The sequence below is a fragment of the Rhopalosiphum maidis genome, chromosome 4 (genome assembly GCF_003676215.2).
Source record: "Rhopalosiphum maidis isolate BTI-1 chromosome 4, ASM367621v3, whole genome shotgun sequence".
NCBI lineage: Eukaryota > Metazoa > Arthropoda > Insecta > Hemiptera > Aphididae > Rhopalosiphum > Rhopalosiphum maidis.
In genome coordinates, this window is record NC_040880.1 from 32,236,254 (window position 1) to 32,255,661 (window position 19,408).

At 26.1% G+C, this 19,408-nt stretch overlaps 1 pseudogene; it reads right to left on the bottom strand.

Annotated features, from left to right (window-relative positions):
* Positions 1–1,087: 1,087 nt before the first annotated feature.
* LOC113548818 lies at positions 1,088–17,077 on the bottom strand (annotated as a pseudogene).
* Positions 17,078–19,408: the final 2,331 nt, after the last annotated feature.

Sequence of the window (19,408 nt, forward strand, 5' to 3'; positions counted from 1 at the left end):
TGCTACCTATAGCATGTAGGTGATGTTCCATACATTTTCGTTGAAGTGGAAAATATCGAATAGCATATTACGTTTATACAATATATCAATTGTTTTTTTTTACTTGAAAGTATAATAATAATAAATAAATTGTATATATTTCTGTATGCTCATGAATACGGTTTATTTTCTAAAACGAGCAAGGATGAAAATTATAGGTTTGAATTTTGGTCCATGTCCATGGTACTCAGCTTTCATATAATGCTCCGATACTGTATGACTACGATCTATGTGAATTAAATATTTCGATCAGATAACCTAGATACTAAAATTTGATTAGTGAATTTTTGCATAAATAACTTAATCTAAAACATAAAAAAATATAAAATGTACGTTGCTAACGAATCTTATAACTACCCAACGAAAAATGTCTTATTCTAATAATAAATTTAGGTAAACAGATGAATCAGGAAAAAAAAATGTATTTTCTTTGACAATAAGAACAAGTTCGTATGATGTATACATTCTATATAAATGAAATATAATAAAATAAAATAAAATTATAACTTAAATACTTAAGTTGATGATATATATAAATATACGGACTTAAGTCCTATTACAATTTCGAATATGTGCACATAAGATATTAACAAATTAGTAAACAAGAAAAAAACATTATAACAAAAATTATATATATAACTAATAGTATTTAAATGAATATAATAAGAAAACCATAAAGTACGATAAGGTATATAATAAAGATAATAGAAGTAAGTTATATAAAATCAAAGGGGTAAGTGTTACCAGCTACCATGAGTAAACTAGCAGGAGAATTTAAAATATAATTTTTATTTAAAAATTGAGGGTAAAATGGTTTAGGATCTCTGGTATTAAGGTTATTTATTTTTGAATTAATCAATGATAACAATTCCGGACAATCAATAAGGCCTAATAATAATTTATTAAGAAATTTGGAAAGTAGAAGTATTCGACGTTCATCAAGCGGTAAAAGATATAGAAAATGTAATACGTTATTATAAAAACCATGGGGAGGCCTGTATATATTAAATTTATTTATTAATATATATGTATATTTATGGACGTATGGTTGAAATAAATATAACTAAATACAATTAAGATGTAGTAAGCAGTTATTAATTTCCATTTTCGAATATCAGCTGTTTGGTTTTATGATAATAAATCTGCAGAAGCATTATTGATTCATGATTTAAATGCGTATAGGTAGTTATGCATTACATTATAAACATTTAATACAATAATTGTAGTACGAGATAAATAATAAGAACAATGCACAAATGATGCAACCAGAATAATCTAAAAAAAAAAATAAAAATGATAAATAATATATAAAAAATAAAGTATCATTAAATTTAATTAAGTAAGATTCAAATTTCAATTTTCTCGTTCTTAAATCTTATTCAAACTCAATTTTTCTTCAACAATTTATTTTTGCTAATTGAACTTAAAAATGTGATATAAATAAAATACATACATTTCTATTTTAAATTAAAATGTTGTTTTAATCTTAAAAAAATAATAATAAACCCAATTCTTAATTAATTAAATGAAAAAAAAACTCAATGCTTTACTTTTGATTTTTCGATACAGCCTTCTCTGTATTAGTCAGGTCTTCGTGAAGTATATGTTTCCTAATCCCAAAATAATAAATTTTTATATAGGCTTTCCAATCGAATTTTTCCAAGCTAAACCAAAACATATTACGATCTTCTTTACTAAGTGATGACCAAAGTTGTCTGGTATTTTTGTTGTCAAATGACCATTGTCTTGTAGTAAATTCTTTAGGCATATCCAACATATTTTCTATTTTTGCATACATTTTCAACATTCTAAATAAGTATAAAAAAATGTTTTAAGTTTGTAAAAATATGTTAGTTAATTAAAAAATACTGAAATCAAAAAGTAATTTAGTAATTATTATAAATTGCATTAATATCTTTATTAATTTATTTAAAATATTAATACCACAAATAAGTAATAATTAAGAGTAAAGTTATTTTAGTTTTACGAAAAATTCTATAACATAGATCAGGATTCGGAATATAAAATATTTAAACAGAGGAAAAAGAAGAAAAATAAAACAAATAAATACATATTATACAATAAGTACACGAAAGTTGGACTAATATTGATTATGAACGGAATAATGAAAGTATTGATTTTAGAATGATGTGATGATTTTTTTTTTGTGTATATGTGTACACTGATAAGCGATCGATGATTTTTTGAAGAGTGAATTTTGATAGAAAATTTGTTCTAGTTTGTATTTCAAATGGATCAAAATTAAAAATTCACAGTACAAGTTTGTCAAAATTACAAAAAATTGCAAACTATTTTATAGTTGGTCATAAAAATGTTTCGTTTTATATCTAAGTTTTGGAAATGGATAACTAGATTCCTCATAAGTAGTTCACGGGACATTTTAAGTTCAAATTTGGTCGATATTACTTATTTAAACGACAGAAATCATCGTTGTTAATTATTTTGTTATAGTTTAAAAACATTATTCGTGGTAACTTAAAATTGTTGCGTACCTATATTATATTATTACGAATTTTACTACACTCAATGACATTTTGATATATTATCTATATAGCCTATAAATCTATTATTACTGCTTTATGGTATTTACTTATTATTACATTTTGAATCATATTATATGGTAAAAAATAAAATATACAAACATTATTGTAACAATCAAATACTAATAATTTAATAAATACAATATTTTTGGCAAAAAAATTAATCAATCTATCATAGTATTAATAATAAAAGAAATAAATTTAATAGCTATTCCATAAAAACATATTACAAAATATACTCAGTGCTATGAGCTAACAGACTGTTTTCATTGATATTATATCATTATGTTCAAATTTAACAAAACCGTTATAGTGACTCAAACGACACCTTTTGTACAGTAGAGCGGTATCTACTTATTTTCTTATTTTTCAAATATTTAGTATAATATATACAATCTGTAACAGCAATTACAATAAACACATGACCCGTACAATAACCAAAAAACACAAAAAATAAAATAAAGTAAAACGGAAATGTAAATAAAGTTAATGTTTTTTTTTTTTTTTTTAAATCGTAACTGTTTTGTTTTATACAATATATTATAATATTCTTTTTTAAAAACTTATTTGGGAGATTTACCACTTGAAATTAGTATCAAATCCATAAATGCACCCGGAATCTTATGTAGCCAAAATCCCAGAACTGTGCCAATTAATAAATTGGTATAGAAAATATAAAATATGTATCACATCGCTCGCAACGGAGGCACTTCAAAATAACGTTCGTGTGCTTCTTTTATAAATTTGTCCCATATCAATAGGCTTTCAGTACTGGAAATGTAATTATAAATTTTTGGTATCTTTTTCATTTGATTTGAATGTTTATGTCTAAAAATTATAACAAATTTTAATGCTTTAGTTTAAATTGTACGGGGGAGATAAGAACATACCTGTTAACTGTGTCCCACATAACACTGATCAATGCGTTAACTGTATAATCAACTGGAATAATATCAGCGATTTTATTCTTGTCAAGCTGTATCGTTCTTAAAAATCCAACTATGACTCCGGTGACTATACCAGATGGTCCATTAATATTATCTAACCAACCGGGATTAGGTTCTAACTTGACGCATCCAACTGTAACATACAGTTTTTTTTTAAATAATTATTATTTATTTGTCATGGTTTATTTAAGCCGTTGAATAACTTCGTCGCATCGTAACTGAATTCATTATTTACCCTCCAAACTAGAAACAAATCATTTAGCATAAATTAAATAAGTATATTAAATATTATTTACTTGTCATCCAAAAACAACGAAATCATTTACCCCTTCAATTTTCATGTATTTTCATGCTTAAAATAATTCTTACAGTTCATTAGAATAGAATGTTATTTACATACGTTATTGTGTAGACAAAGTTCAACAACGAGAAGTTAATGTATTATATTATATTATTATATAACATAATCACTACGCGTACACGGTGACGTTAAACCAGTTTTAAACACACGGATACTCACTATCGTGCTGGTAGTTGGAAATATTTTATTAACTAGCAATAATTATCCGTGGATTTAAAATTGTTTAAACTTCACTATTTAAATGTACGAATAAAATGCAGTAGTAAATTATGGCCATGCTATACAGTTCAAACCATACCTGAGACGTAGCGAGACAGTGCTGTACGTGAGGTAGAAAATTGACTAGAAAAAGCATGATCCGTCTCACCCCGCGTGTACAACATGGTGAGGTACAATAATGAAACCATGGACGTCAATAAACTCCATATGTACGTTTAAAAATCATTGTAATCAATACAAAGTTAGGTGAAGATACCGCATGTATGTGCTGTGATATGGGTTTCATATGATTTTTGTTTTCGATTAACTATTAATTGTAACGAATCGCGTATTCGTTGTTGTTAATAACAGTAAATAATAAGTACGCGGCGGTGTCAATAAATAACTGAAAGATCAGTAGAACTACGAGTCATAGGTAGTCGATGACACACAGGCCAATAACGCAAAATACGAATTTATGGTAAAATTCTAATTTTTTTTAAATTCCATCTTATTCCACGTCTAGAGCATCATAGGGACCACTATTTCAGATTTCAAGCCATACATGACATTGTCGTTTTTGACCAATGAATGAGTGGCATTCGGCTTTTTTATATGATTATATGTAATAACGATGGTAATATTTTTTAAAACTGTAGTACGGATATAGAAATAATAAAAAAGTGGGCAGGTAAATAAACGCACTAGCTGTTTGTATAATAACATGTGCCGTGTGTACGTCGTCTTTGTTAGACAATCACTGTAGTGAATATGCTAAATAAGAATATTAAATTATATAATACACCCACTCTTACAGGCTCTCAATTCTCTCAATAACTTAATTGGAAGTATTATGGATTACTATTAGAATATCACTACAGCGTATTGACACGTAATAGCGCTGTACGAATAGTGTATCTACAAGTATCGTACTATAAGTATCATATTACAGGTAAAATATGTACATTTACATTATTATTTATTTATTTTTAAATTTTAATTTCAGGCTAATATGAAAATGAAATTAGTAGATTCTCAAGTACAATCAAAAATAGATTTATTTTTAATCTATTTTATTTTAATCTAATTTTAAACATACATATAAATATAAACTTATAAAAAAAAAAAAAAATGTTTTACGAAATCGACCGGTTAATAGAATTAAAATGATCACATTAAGCGGCAAAATAATTTGTTAAAAGTTGTATCATAGAAATATTGTAATTCCAAAATAACTTACAAAATATACCAAACATTACATCACTCACATTTGGTTTATAACATATAAATACGAAAACCACAATTAAATACAAAAACAATTACAATGGCGTTACCTAAATCATGGGACCTCTGGTCATGGTAAAGAAAAAAGTGGACACTTATATATATCTTATATATATAATTCTACTGTACGTGTGTATGTCACTGTCTCACTGAACTCCTCTTAAACGGCTGGACCGATTTGAATGAAATTTTTTGTATGCGTTTGGGTGACGCCCTGGATGATTTAAATTCACAAATCAGCCCGATAAAGTTAATTATTAGCGCGCCCCTACATTGCTTAAGGATCTTCTTTACAAAATTTTAAGTATTTTTAATTGTTTAATAATTGTTTGTTATTTTTTTTTCCAAATGGTTGCTAGGATACTAAAAATATCAATAAAAAAAAAAAACAGACATTTTTAAGTGCGTATTTGATATAAAGTTGATACATCGAAAATATCATCTATACATTGAATCAAAAAACCAATAATTGTATTTACCCTCACGTTCAATGTTAGCATAAGGCAACCAAACATAACACGGATGCATTTTGTACGGGCAACGAAGTGCACGGGACAGCTAGTATATATAAATATATATATATATACAAGGGAGTCCGCAGTGCAGCATTTTCAGATCTAAACACAACCACAGCACTTTAAATTCTCACACCGCCGTACTATTTTATATACTCAATGTGTTAAATTAAAATAAACAACCAATTCAAATTTAATTTAATTGAACTTGAGCAAATTATTTAGTTCCACAACATATGAATTCCGGACATTTTCCCTGCTACAATACCAATCGTCACGATTCTGCGTGAAACGGTTTAACTTTTTAGTTTTTGGTAACCATAGATACCAAACAATTATTAATAATAATAGGTGTTATAATTTTAATAAATCTTATAATTTTGTATTATGAACGGAGCGATAAATATATATCGATTTTATAATGATCTGGTTTACTAGCATAAAAACTATCGATAAATTTAAAAGAAAAAATAGTATTTCAACAACCCCACACTTTGATAAAAATCTAATATCATACTACTTGTCGAATGCACTTACTAATCGACGGGCGAAATATTGAAATCGGCAATTGATAATCATTGCTCAAAATCATATTTTCCGTGATAGGTTTAGTAAATGTGTATGTATTGGGCCAATTTTCTAAAATGCTATATTATTTACAAATGAAAAATAAATCAAAAACTAAAATATGATGACCTATTTATAATTAAAAATTTACTTTGCACGTGACTTATCGTCAATGGACATATCTTTTAGCTCCTTGGCCGTAATCGGAGCAGGATAGAATTCTTCCTTAATTACATTTCTCGGGCAATGTGAAGAAGCGGTCGATACGTGTACAAAACCCTGCAACAATAAATATTAATTAGGTGTTATTTAATCATGTTGATTGGGTTCTGTCCCATGTTAAAATACGCAGAAAGGAAAAATCCGACAGATGTGACCGGCTTTGTGATGCGCAATAAATAGTAATAATAATACGTATATAGTTATCCTAGGTTGTACAAAATCATTCTTTAAGCTTATTTAATGAAAGGTCCTATGACTCCTATGGTACTTTTGTTGAGCTGTTTGGGTTGCACAAATAGACAATAGTTAAATAAAAATGTATTTGATTTAAGCCCTATACCAAGGTTTACATTGAAATTTGAGCTTATCACAAAAAAAGTGATGACAACTCTTCAGCTGTTTTAATTTAAATACCTCAGCAAAAGCACAAAGTTACAACAAGTTTAATGATTGACTAAAATGTAATAAGTCGAAATTGAACCATTAATTTAATTAGCTAATAACCAACAGTTTAATAACTCAATAACGTTCAACGCGACATTAGTATTTTATCGGTTTAGACCAAATCTATACAAACCCAGTAAATGAGGGTCGTGGTAAGTGGTAAACTGGTAACCGGTCCAAGCATACACAATAGAATATCGCATGGAAAAATAATTATAATATACGCTTGGCTATACCAGAGATTGAATACTACACGTTTAATATTTAATTTATGAATATACTGATGTGGTGGTGGCGAACGGCACAACGACAAGACGGCGAAGATCGGCTATCACGGAGAGAATAAGCGGGGAAAACTGCGGCAAAATTACATCTTTTCCAAAAGTCGATATGTAAATTGCGGCTAATAAAAAAAATCGTGCAATTCGCGACAAAACCGATAAGATATATTATATAAGCTGCGGCAATTTATATATAATACTATATATACTATATAATATAGTCAATAATGCATGTTTTACTTGAGCATTCCAGTGTTTAATAACCACTTATTATTATTATTATACTTACTTATTATTTTTAATTCATTCTTAAATTTAAATTTAAAATCGTTTAACATTACATAAATAATTAAAAGATATATGTACATAATAATATATAGATTATAGGTATATTATATGATGTATGTATACATATACCTAATATGTTTTATAGTATCGGTATGCACATAGTACCTATATATATATATTATTTATAAATAAAAAAATTTGCCGCAGTTTGTATAATGTATCGTATCGGTTTGTCGCAAATAGTAAAATGTTAATTTTTTTTTGTTGCTGCAGTTTGCATATAGAATTTTAGAAAAAATGTAATGTTCCCTGTCAGCCTATCACGCTATATTGTCGTGGCTGTCACTTAATTGTGCACTATCCACCAATAGCTGAGATACGGCACTACTACAGCAAGCCGAACCGCAGTGGATTGTGCTGTATCATATCATTATGTGCTTCGAGTTCGCATTAAGCCTTAGTACCAATCGATGTGCCTAATCTAATTTCATTCCACGAAAACACGCCAAACCACCACATCTTCAGAAACACTGAATTTTGTCAAACACAACGCAATGGAAGCATCCAGTGGCGCAGCTAGAATTTTCTTAAAGGGGATGTTAATTATAATTAAATATTATATAATATAATACGTAAAAACTATAACTTTTACTTTAATTAATTAATATGTAAACAGTATATTGGTATAGTATGGTCAATAGGTAACAATAAAAAAAAAAAATAGATTATAAAATAAAATACATTCGTCGTTTTTGATTGAACGACAATTTTTGTATTACTTCTTCAGTTCTTCTACTGTTACTTCGAGACTTCACGATGAATATTTAAAGATGCTAATACATTAAGTCTTAACTGACCAATAGAATTTCTAAGATATGTTTTTATTCGTTTTAATGTAGAAAAACTTTTTTCAGACTTTCTTACAATTAAACTCTTTTTATTGTGAGTGTTTTGAATATGTAATATTATAATAATATATATTATACATTGTATAATGTAAATCGTATATATGTAATAATAATGTAATATATGATACGGCTCAAGAGAGGGTCATAACCCCCAAACGTCCCCTTTATATACACCACTGAAAGCATCGGTGTGATTGCTTATGAAGTCCTGGCCCCATGACGCGTTGCAATAAAATTATTTTATTTTAAATTAAAAATGAATTATTATTTTTAAAATTATTTCATATAATTCGCCTAGCTATATATAATAACTAGAATCATTAGAATTAAAATCAACAATATTTACATGGTATGTATGCATCATATTATATATTATGTTTATAGTGTTCTGACCCGTGTCCCACGGTAGATATTAATGCAGCCCTCACTTAAATTTCAAAACCATCAATTTATTAATTATATATTAAATTTGTATGTATTATTGTTAAAATGTATGTGGCTCACAACAATAACTTCTACTCGCATGATATGGCCTAGTCTTCACAAAAGGTTGGACACTCCTGGCCTATATGGTATACATCAGAGGTGGCCAAACTTTTTTTGGTTACGATCTACTAAAAATACACTTCACCTTTGAGGATCGACTTCGATGGAAAATTTTTATAATATATAAGACTTATTGACAATTTGTTCACTACAACTTCGATTAATTTTCGTGTGCGTTGCGCTAAAAATAAATTTTAACATAATCGACTTTATAATTGCCCGCGATCGATTATTTTGCCGTCCCTGGTATACATACTTTATTTTACAATTTTCACTCATGAAATAAAAATAATATTATTTATAACAAAAATAAAGTTATTTGCTGAATTACCCTTTATAAAATATTAAGAATTTTAACTTAACTTATAAATTGAATGATAAAAAATCGTCTTCGACAAATAAACATGTTAAGCAAAAATCCAAATATTATTGACTGTTCGAAAAAATAAACACAAGTTTAAGAATTTAATTCAATACTAATATGTTATGCACGCAATGTGTTGTTACGTAAACCGGTCATTATCGTTTGTTAAAATATAATTTGAAATACCTTACTCGTGAATGATTTAAATAGGTATACCTATACATAAACTCATTTGATTCTGGGCCCCCGGCAATAGCCAGGTAACCGGCTGGGTCGGATCAGCACTGCCTTATTATAGAATAAGTGAAATAAAGTACTGATTACATAATACTAATCAGAAAACCACAATAATAACACATTTTCAATACAAAGTTATAACATTTTAATTGATTTTAAGTATTTATATAATTTTAACTTAGACTTTTTAATAATTAAACAACGTGAAATTAGTCAAATAATTACTCATTTTTTTTAAAAATTATTTAAAAATATAATGTAGTAATATACGATATAAAATTACGTACGTCAAATAGGTAATTATTATAACTTTTTTTTTTTAACGTGATACAGATTTAACAAATTTGAGTATGGATTTTCCCCTGCTTCGTATTTTTTAATTTCAAAATAAAAAAGGTATGTTTTTTCCAACACTCCATTCGTGCCAAATTTACCTACATAAACATTTCGACTTGGTTAATTAAAATATTTAAAAGGCGTCGTGTCTGTAACGTATATAATAAAGGTATTATTATGAGTCTATAGATTTTAAAGCTTTGTGTATTATTTTGTTTGTGCAAAAAGATTGAAAACAAGTTTTGTATCAGTTTTATTATGTTGTATTGTACAACAGGTTAGGTTAGGTTAGGGTAAGTATTCCGTTATCGGATATAGGTATCGTTGTTCGTCAAAATAACGATCGTAGCGTAATTGCACAAGTTAAAACAAGATTAAAAAAAAACTTTAAAAGCAATTGAGAATAAATTTTAAAAACGAAAAATTAAAAATTTAGTTACGTGCAATAAAGGTTAAGATGATAATATGTATGATCTATTGATTTATATTTTATTATGAAAAATTTGTTTGATTATTAAAAAAAAATTCGTACTATTCACTATTATTACCTATAATATACAAAAAAAATGTATAGTATTGATAATTATTTTTTAGAAATTCGTACAATATTGACTATGATTTTAATAAAATTGTGTTGATTATTATTATTATTATTATTTGAGAAAAAAATATATTACTTTATTAAAATTATACCAAGGAAATTTGGCGCAAATAGGTTGCCGGAAAAAAACATACCTTTTTTATTTTGGCACCAATGGGCTGTATCCAAAACGAATTAATTTTTTTTTGCACAAATGGGCGATGCTTAACATTTTAGTAACCCAATTACCATTTTGTACCTTTTTGAAAAAGAAGTTTATTGTGGCCCAATTTCCGGGTGCCTCTCTCCTCATCACCAAAGAACCGGCCTCGACCAAAGGAATCTTAAAATCAATCACATTATGACTAAATAAATAAAATTCCTTATGTTTACCAAACAACGAAAACATTTTATTAACCTATCCTCGCTACCACATTAATTTAATGAACAGAACGTGGAAGCAATATACACATCACACATATTTATTTTTCCGTAATTTTGACTAAGTCAAAAACCATAAATAATATTATTTTATTTTACTTATAATCTGTATTTAATCTAAAATCGGGTTAAAAACCACAGATTTTGAAGCCATTAAATAATACGAGTAATACAAAAAATACATATCAATTGATTGTATTACGTCATACTTCCATTTATAAACACAATAGAAGTACCTACTACCTACATATTATTATAATGATGATCATATAATTATTTTGTCTTAATAAACTAGAACTATCATTGACCGTTATAAAATACGGTATATTATTTACCTTAAGATTTCTTATCATCGTTGCAAAGTCTAAAATACTGTTTGTTCCCTGTATGTTTATTTCTGTTGCTATCTGAAGAGTTTCATTGAATTTGACTGTTGCAGTTCAGTGAAAAACGAAATTCACATTTTTGATCAACCACTCACGATCATCTGACGATAAACCTAGTGAGAGTTGTCCCAAATCTCCTTCAAATATTTTTATCTTGATCACAAAGTCAGGCTTTTCTATTCGAAGACGATCAAACAGCTTGAAAACAAACATAAAAACATATTATAATTATAGATGAATAACAACAATAAATGTAACTTCATATGTTAGAAAATTATGTTAAAGAATGGTGAAAATCAGAATTTTAGTTTACAAAAATGTAATGGCATCAGAATAACTAACTATCTAAAACCTTTATAATATAATATGAAATTGTTGTTGAATAAAAATTAATTTAATCTAAACCTTTGGGTAAATTTACTAACTTAGCCAATAAATTACTAGCTGACAAAAGCTAAGTTTTGTTTTAAGTTACAAATATAAAAATAGGTGAATAAGCTAAGTATTATAAGTTTTATTTAATAATTTATTAGGGTATAATATTACTGATTTTTGTATGTCTTATTATTTACCAAAATAATACTTATTTAATATACATAAAGTACGTTTTTTTACTTATTTTAAAATGGTAAAAATTACAATTATTGTAGGTATAAGATGGCACAGATTACACAATGCCTTTTAATTAGTTTTATAAGTAGTACAAATACTGCAAATTACATATATATATATTGTTGGTTGTTTTTGATGAAAATTATACATACGCCCAAACCTATCGCGTTACTATTAAATAAATAAATTATTAAAATAGCAAAATAGTTATCTAAAATTTTTTAAATTCAAGTAAATAATAATCTTCATAAAGAATAATTATTATATTCTGTCAATATTATCGATACATCGACTATATTCAATCAACGATCATTAAACATTTTAATATTACGTGTAGTAAGTGCAAACTTTAATAAATAATGTAAATGTAAATTTATTAATTTGTTTAATCTTTATAAAATTAATATAATTCTTAAGTTAATGGTTATAACTTTGTAACGTGGTCGAGGGTAACCCGTTAAATATAAAAGATTCAGTGAAGAAGTTAGTTTCTTTTGAATCTGAATTAACCGGAGCTTGGAAGCATTAAGGTATTTGAGATTTTAATAATAAAAATAATTGAAGATTGATTTAATAATAGTTGATATATAAAAGTTTATTATTACTTACAAAACAGTTTACTACTGAAGACGAATTATAGTGGAGTGACCAACAGTCAAACTAGTCAGTATTAGAGTGTTGAAAATTCGATTCGTCGAAAAAGGCTGGAAAAATGGTTGGTATTTACATATTTACATATGTAATATGGTCCAAATTTGAATATCAATAATAAGTGTTTATAAAAACAAATTGTACTTCCATATTATTGGATTTTTTTTTTTTGGTTGCTGTATAAACTACTTATAAGTAGCCTTGTATAAAATTGCAAGTTTTAGGTATACAAATCGAATATTTTATAAATTGTTAATTAGAAACTTAAGGAAATTGTTCGTGATTTTGTCGAGTCAAGTCAAAAATTACATTTCAAATGCTTATAAATATGTATTTAGCTTTATAGTGATTTTATTTAAAAAGTTACATCAAATTTTCAATCTTTTAAACTGGTTATACTAATTAATTTACTGCGTGTATAATATAATTTGAAAAAAAACATGCATTTTATAAAAAATTCCATGTTTTAGTCGTAAAGATATTGTTATAAACATTACACAGCTAGGTTTATCAATGTTATAAAAAAAATGAGAATCCTCATTTCTCGAGAAATACAGTTCAGTGCAAAAAAATGCATTTCGTTTGTTTAATTTATTAGTTTACAATTAAGTGAAATGTATAATATATGCAAAATGCATAAAATTTAAACGCTAAAAGGTTAACTTTTATTCGCAATGACTTTAGTTATATAATAATTTTGTATACTTTGAAAAAAAAAATCATCCAATTATTTATTAAGCCAGCATAATAGAGCATTGGTTTTCCTTGTGTAACAACATTAATCCCGTAGCTAACACTAATCAATGTTTATAGATCATTGTTTATTTAACTATTATAAAGCATTGTCTGTTACCGGTTATAACATTATAATATCATTGGACATGTTTTTGACCTTCAATTTTTGTTTTTTCGTTTTATTATGTAACGAAATGTTTAAAACTTTTACTATATACTATATTACAAAGACACATTAATATCGATGTTAAAAATAAAAAATAAATTTAATAAATATAATTTTTTTAAATAAAGAAATATCTATACGAACTGTTTATGTTGATAATTAATTTATTTTTAAACACATTGATCATGAATGCATGTCCCAGGTCTTTTGGCTAAATTTATCAAATAATATTGTAGTCACCTTAATGCAATGTATCAAATTAAAAATGCAATACTAACAAATACTTAAAAAAACATACTTATTCTGTTTTGACGGTATATTAAAAATAAAAAGTTAATCACTCGATTATTAAATTACATAGAACTTTTTAATATGAAATATATATACTCGTATTATCAAATGTTTTATGTAATAATGTAAATTCAACTTAAATAATGTGATTGAAGTACTTACATGAAATTGAATTTATAATTATGACTACTGACTACTATATGTATCTATTGTAGCTACTTATACAAATAATGGTATCACCTAGCCTCTCTAAATACATAGCCAACTATATCAAACAATAATAAATTGAGATCCTAACATGAAAGAATCAACAACTTTTTCTGATAATCTTAGAAGTTTAAATTTGGATGAAGTTAGATATTTAAATGAAGAATAACGACTTTAGATAGTTTGTTGTAATTTAAAAATAGTATTTGTGTAAAGCTTTTATAGACTCAATGAGATTTTCAAATGCAATGTTTGCACAAAATAAATTTAATACATATTATTATATAAACAACACATCTATAGACAATACTATTATTATGTAACAAATATTAATCTTATTGATTTTCGATCTTTAAAAAATGTATTAGGTACATAATTTAAAATTACGGTAAATAAATTAATGTGGTATCACGAAGACCAACATTTTGAAATACCCGATAAATATTGTTCAAAAGGGATCTTTTTAACTTACTTCTAAGTCACGTGAAGTCTATCAAATTTCGAGACTGCTTTAAAAATAGGGTCCACAAAATTGTCCTTTTTTTGAGCAAAAAAAAAAAAAAGACAATGGACACGTGGAACTGTGGATAAATTAATTGATACCTCTCTCTAAATACATCACTGTATAGGAACATTTTTAGTATTATCCTATTGTTAATATTAAAATGTTAACAGTTGAATTTATTACGTAAAAATTGAAACACGGAAAATTCATATTAATTTACTATTCAATTATGTTTTACTTTAGTCATTATAATATACTATTTGTAAAAGCAGTAAATTATAAGGTATACAATAAATATATAAATTAAGCTATGTTATATAATAGATTTTTGTAATAGGTAGTACATTATACGTTATAGGTAAATATTAAAAATTTTATTTTTTTGTCGTTTCTACGTGTATTATTTATTACATATTGATTACACGATACGTCACAGTTCATAGACGAACATTCATGTATTATCAGATAACCCTCCCGAATAAATATTTGTCGGCCAGCCGCAAATTGTGAGTAGTAGGTACAGTCAGTAAAAGGATCATGTAAATACTGAGTGGCGTATTCTCTCGACCGTTTTTTACGTTTGGTTTAAGAAATGACGTCCTTTTAAAAATTTAAAAACAACTATGAAGAAAACAGAATATCAAAAAATGTAGTGAGACATATATTACGAGAGTTATGGGTAAATTTCGTATATACCTATGCATTACCAGGATATAGCCAAAAAAAAATATAAGTAATTACTATTCTTGTCGATTACCGATTTTTTAAAAATCAAATTTGATAATTTAATTAGAATTACGGTAACTAAATTAATATTATACAATAAAAAGGGCTAAAATACAGAAGTAACTGATACAGTTTTTTTAAAAGAACACTTTTTTTTCTAAGCTTTGGTCACCACATAAAGTCTGTCAAATTCCGAAAAAAAATGTACGAAGATAGAGTCTACATTGTTGTACTTGACCATAATGATAACCTACCTAATGTAAATACATATTATAATTGGATTGAGATATTTTAAATCTGATAAAAAATGTATATGGTTTTGATCATTCTAATTGAAATAAACCCAAATTTATTTTACATATTCTTACATATTTGGTAAATAAGTATATAGTTTGTACATATTTTAATATTTTTTGATTTTTTTCATTAATTTTCGACGACATTTAATATAATTTGCTTCATCTAAACCAACATTTTTTGACAAAAATATTTTAATAGGAAAAATTCAACAAGAATCTCTGGAAATTGAATACACTTTTTCTGATTTAGTGAATAAGAATTATACCCTTATCACATTAAATTTTTTTTATAGGCATTTCAAAAAAAAAAAAAAAAAATAGAAAAATTGAAAATTCCTAACATCTATAAATAGCTTAAAAAAAAGCAAAATATTTTGAAAATTTAATCGTAAACAGGAAATGCTATTATAATAATTTGGTGAAAATTTCAGATATTTACAATGATTCGTTTTTGAGTTACAGCAAAAAAAAAAAAAACGATTTTGTGGAAAACAGGTTATGCATAAGAATTTCCGTTTTTCCGTTATTGTTTAGGGTTTTTCCTGACGCTCTTGAAAACTACTGAATTTTTTTACTTTTTACCCTCCAAAGTACCAACTAGATGAATTTTTCTTCTCAAAGAGTGGCTGAAGTCAAATTATTTGAGTCATAATTTCTACTTCAAAACGTGATGACACAAAATAAAAAATAAAAATAAATAAAAACATACATCATTGTAAAAAAAATATACATTCTTCACTTCGTTCAGAAGCTAATATCAAAACGGAATCAGTATTAAACATACATATTAATAAATAATCATAATATTATTAATTAATTAAAAATTTCCATGCAATGAGAAAGTTTCATTTGTATTACGGCCTATTCTATTGTCTTACGCATACATCAAAAATAGATATTTACTAGATATCATAGGTAACATTTGAAATTAAATTTTAACTATAATATTGTATGTATTATGTTCAAAAGGGTTTATATATTTAATAAAAATAAAATGAAATAATATGAATATATTTTATTTTAGTATCAAAACCAATCATTAAATAACTTCTCTTTTTGGGGGATTAGTACTGCCTTTAACTAGGCGTATTATTTTCTTTGTGATTTATGCGCACTCAAATAAAATAATTTTTATATTAAATTATAAATATCGCACATAATATAGGTATAACGAAGAAAAAATAAACTTACAGATTGATTGTATATTTCTGCAACCCTTTGAGCTGAATCGACTCCCTTCTTACTTCTCACAAGTAATGCAATTTTTTTCAATTAACATGATCTGAGTAGTTTTTCAATAAGTACTTTTCCCAGAAACCCTGTACTTCCAGTTACAAAAACTGTCCCATCCATAAATGTTTCAGCTATACTCGTGTTCATATTGTTTATATTTAGGTTGTGCTGCATGTGCGTACTTCTAAGTTGTATAGACTGGTAAGTTTAATATTGAACTGAAATGAAAAGTAGTATAGTATTAAACCTCTCATACTCAAGTGAAATTCATATACGTATCTTATAAATTAGTGGGAGTAACTTTTGTACTGTGCGTATTCGTAAATGCAAATCACATCATGTAAACACATATATTTTGATAATGCATTATATCACACTGCTGTATACACTATACTTATAGTAATATAATAGGTTTGAGTGTACGTTTTCGTTATTGGTCGGTTTTTATAAAGGATATGTTAAATTACTTAAATTTATAGACCCTATACTCAAGTATAAGTGTTATACTCGAGTATAAGATTTTTGGTTAAATTTAAATATATTAAAAAATTTCTGAATTCTGAAAACAAAACAAAATATAATATTAAAATAAACAGTTATTTAAAACTTTAATAAATATTCTCTTTCATTTTTGTAATAAAATTCCACTCTGAGATTATTCATAAACCATACAAATCGATTTTACTTCATAAATTTTGTCTATATTGCACGCAAGTCCTGTAGATTAACCTAAATAAATTGAAAATAATAGTATGTATATAACAAGCTTATAGTAAGTATTTTTTTTTCGTATATATAATATATATCATTTATTTTTCAAACAAATAATCGGTAAAATTTATTAAATAATAAACACAATACAAGTTTGCTTACCTCTTTTAAGCAAAGCATGTATAAGTGATGAGAAGTTTTTAAATTAGAAGGAAATTAAAACAACATACTTACAATAAGATTATTAGAGAATATCACTTACTGGTTTAATAAAAAAGTGAATTTAACATAATTATAATAATATTGGTGTGAAAATAAACAATTTTCAAAATAAACTATTTATATTTGTTAAACAATTACATATCTAAGAAAATCAATTTTATTTTTTTATTAAGTGCTTAAAATGACAATATGAACTAAAATTATTAAGGTTAATATGTATTATATTGTTTCCACAAATTAATTGTTATACTAAAACTACTTTAACCATGTGACAAGGCAACATCAGTGTTCTTTTTATACCAAGTTTTATGTGTATGGTTACATGGTCACTTGTTGCCATGTCGGTATGTTTTTATTATTTTTATATATACACTAGTAATACATCTTTGTTATATAATGGTTCAAAATTATTAACATCTTTACACATTTATTGTGTACTATAACAACCAAGCAAATTTAAAATGAATTTAATTATTTTATTTATAAATTTATTTGATTAATTTAAACCATGATTATACTGTATTTAAAATTAAATTTCTTTTATTTATACAACAGATTTTCATTTTTTTTTCTTGACACAGAATTATTACAGCATCTTCAATTCGAATTTTTTAAGCGACGACATTTTAATTGAGTAATTTATTTGTAAATTAATAAAAAAAAAATATTGGTTCAAGTACTGTTAATTGAAATACTCCATGATTTATTTTTAACGGTTGATTGAAAAAATTATCCATTTTGTCCATCATTGATCTATTTGTAAGATATAATTTATTTAATAAATAATTTAAACTGTACCAAATATAACGGCAGAAATATTAAAGTCACTAACAACAATATATTTTTTAATTACCTACAACAAATAAATGAAACGTTTTTTTTAGTATAACAGCAATCTTGACGAAATGTAATTTTAGGACGTCTAAAAGAAATTTTTGAAGTGAAACTTCTTTACTGGGGGTACAAAAAAAATCGGCGGTCGGCATCACAGTCGGCCTTCACGAGCCCCCGTCACAGGCCGTCGTCATGGACCGCCACTATTTTATCTATATATATGTTACAGTAAAAGTACGAATACTGGTAAAATCTAGGATACACAACATCGTTTGGTCAAACCCCGAATGATTTTTGTAGTTCGGACTTTTACAAACGAGATTTGGTAAACTTTAGGATAAACAATCAGTGTTAGTAAAAGTCCAATATTTGTACCAAAGTTATTAATCATTATTATTACTTAAGTATATTATTTTATTATTATTATTAAGTACTAATGCAAAAATTGACATATTAAATGTACTAGTTATATTTATTACTAGTATATTATTTAATTATTGTTATTTTTAATATATTAGATCATTTATATTATTATTATATATTATGACAACTAAACTGCGATCGGCTTTTATCTTGATTATCATGATTATTATTATTTAAGTATTGAATTTGGGGACAGTATGCCCAAAAAAGGTCTAACTGTTAAACCTATTATACATACCGAAATGAAATCTCCGCATGAGATTTTCATCGCCTGGGTACAAAAGCGGG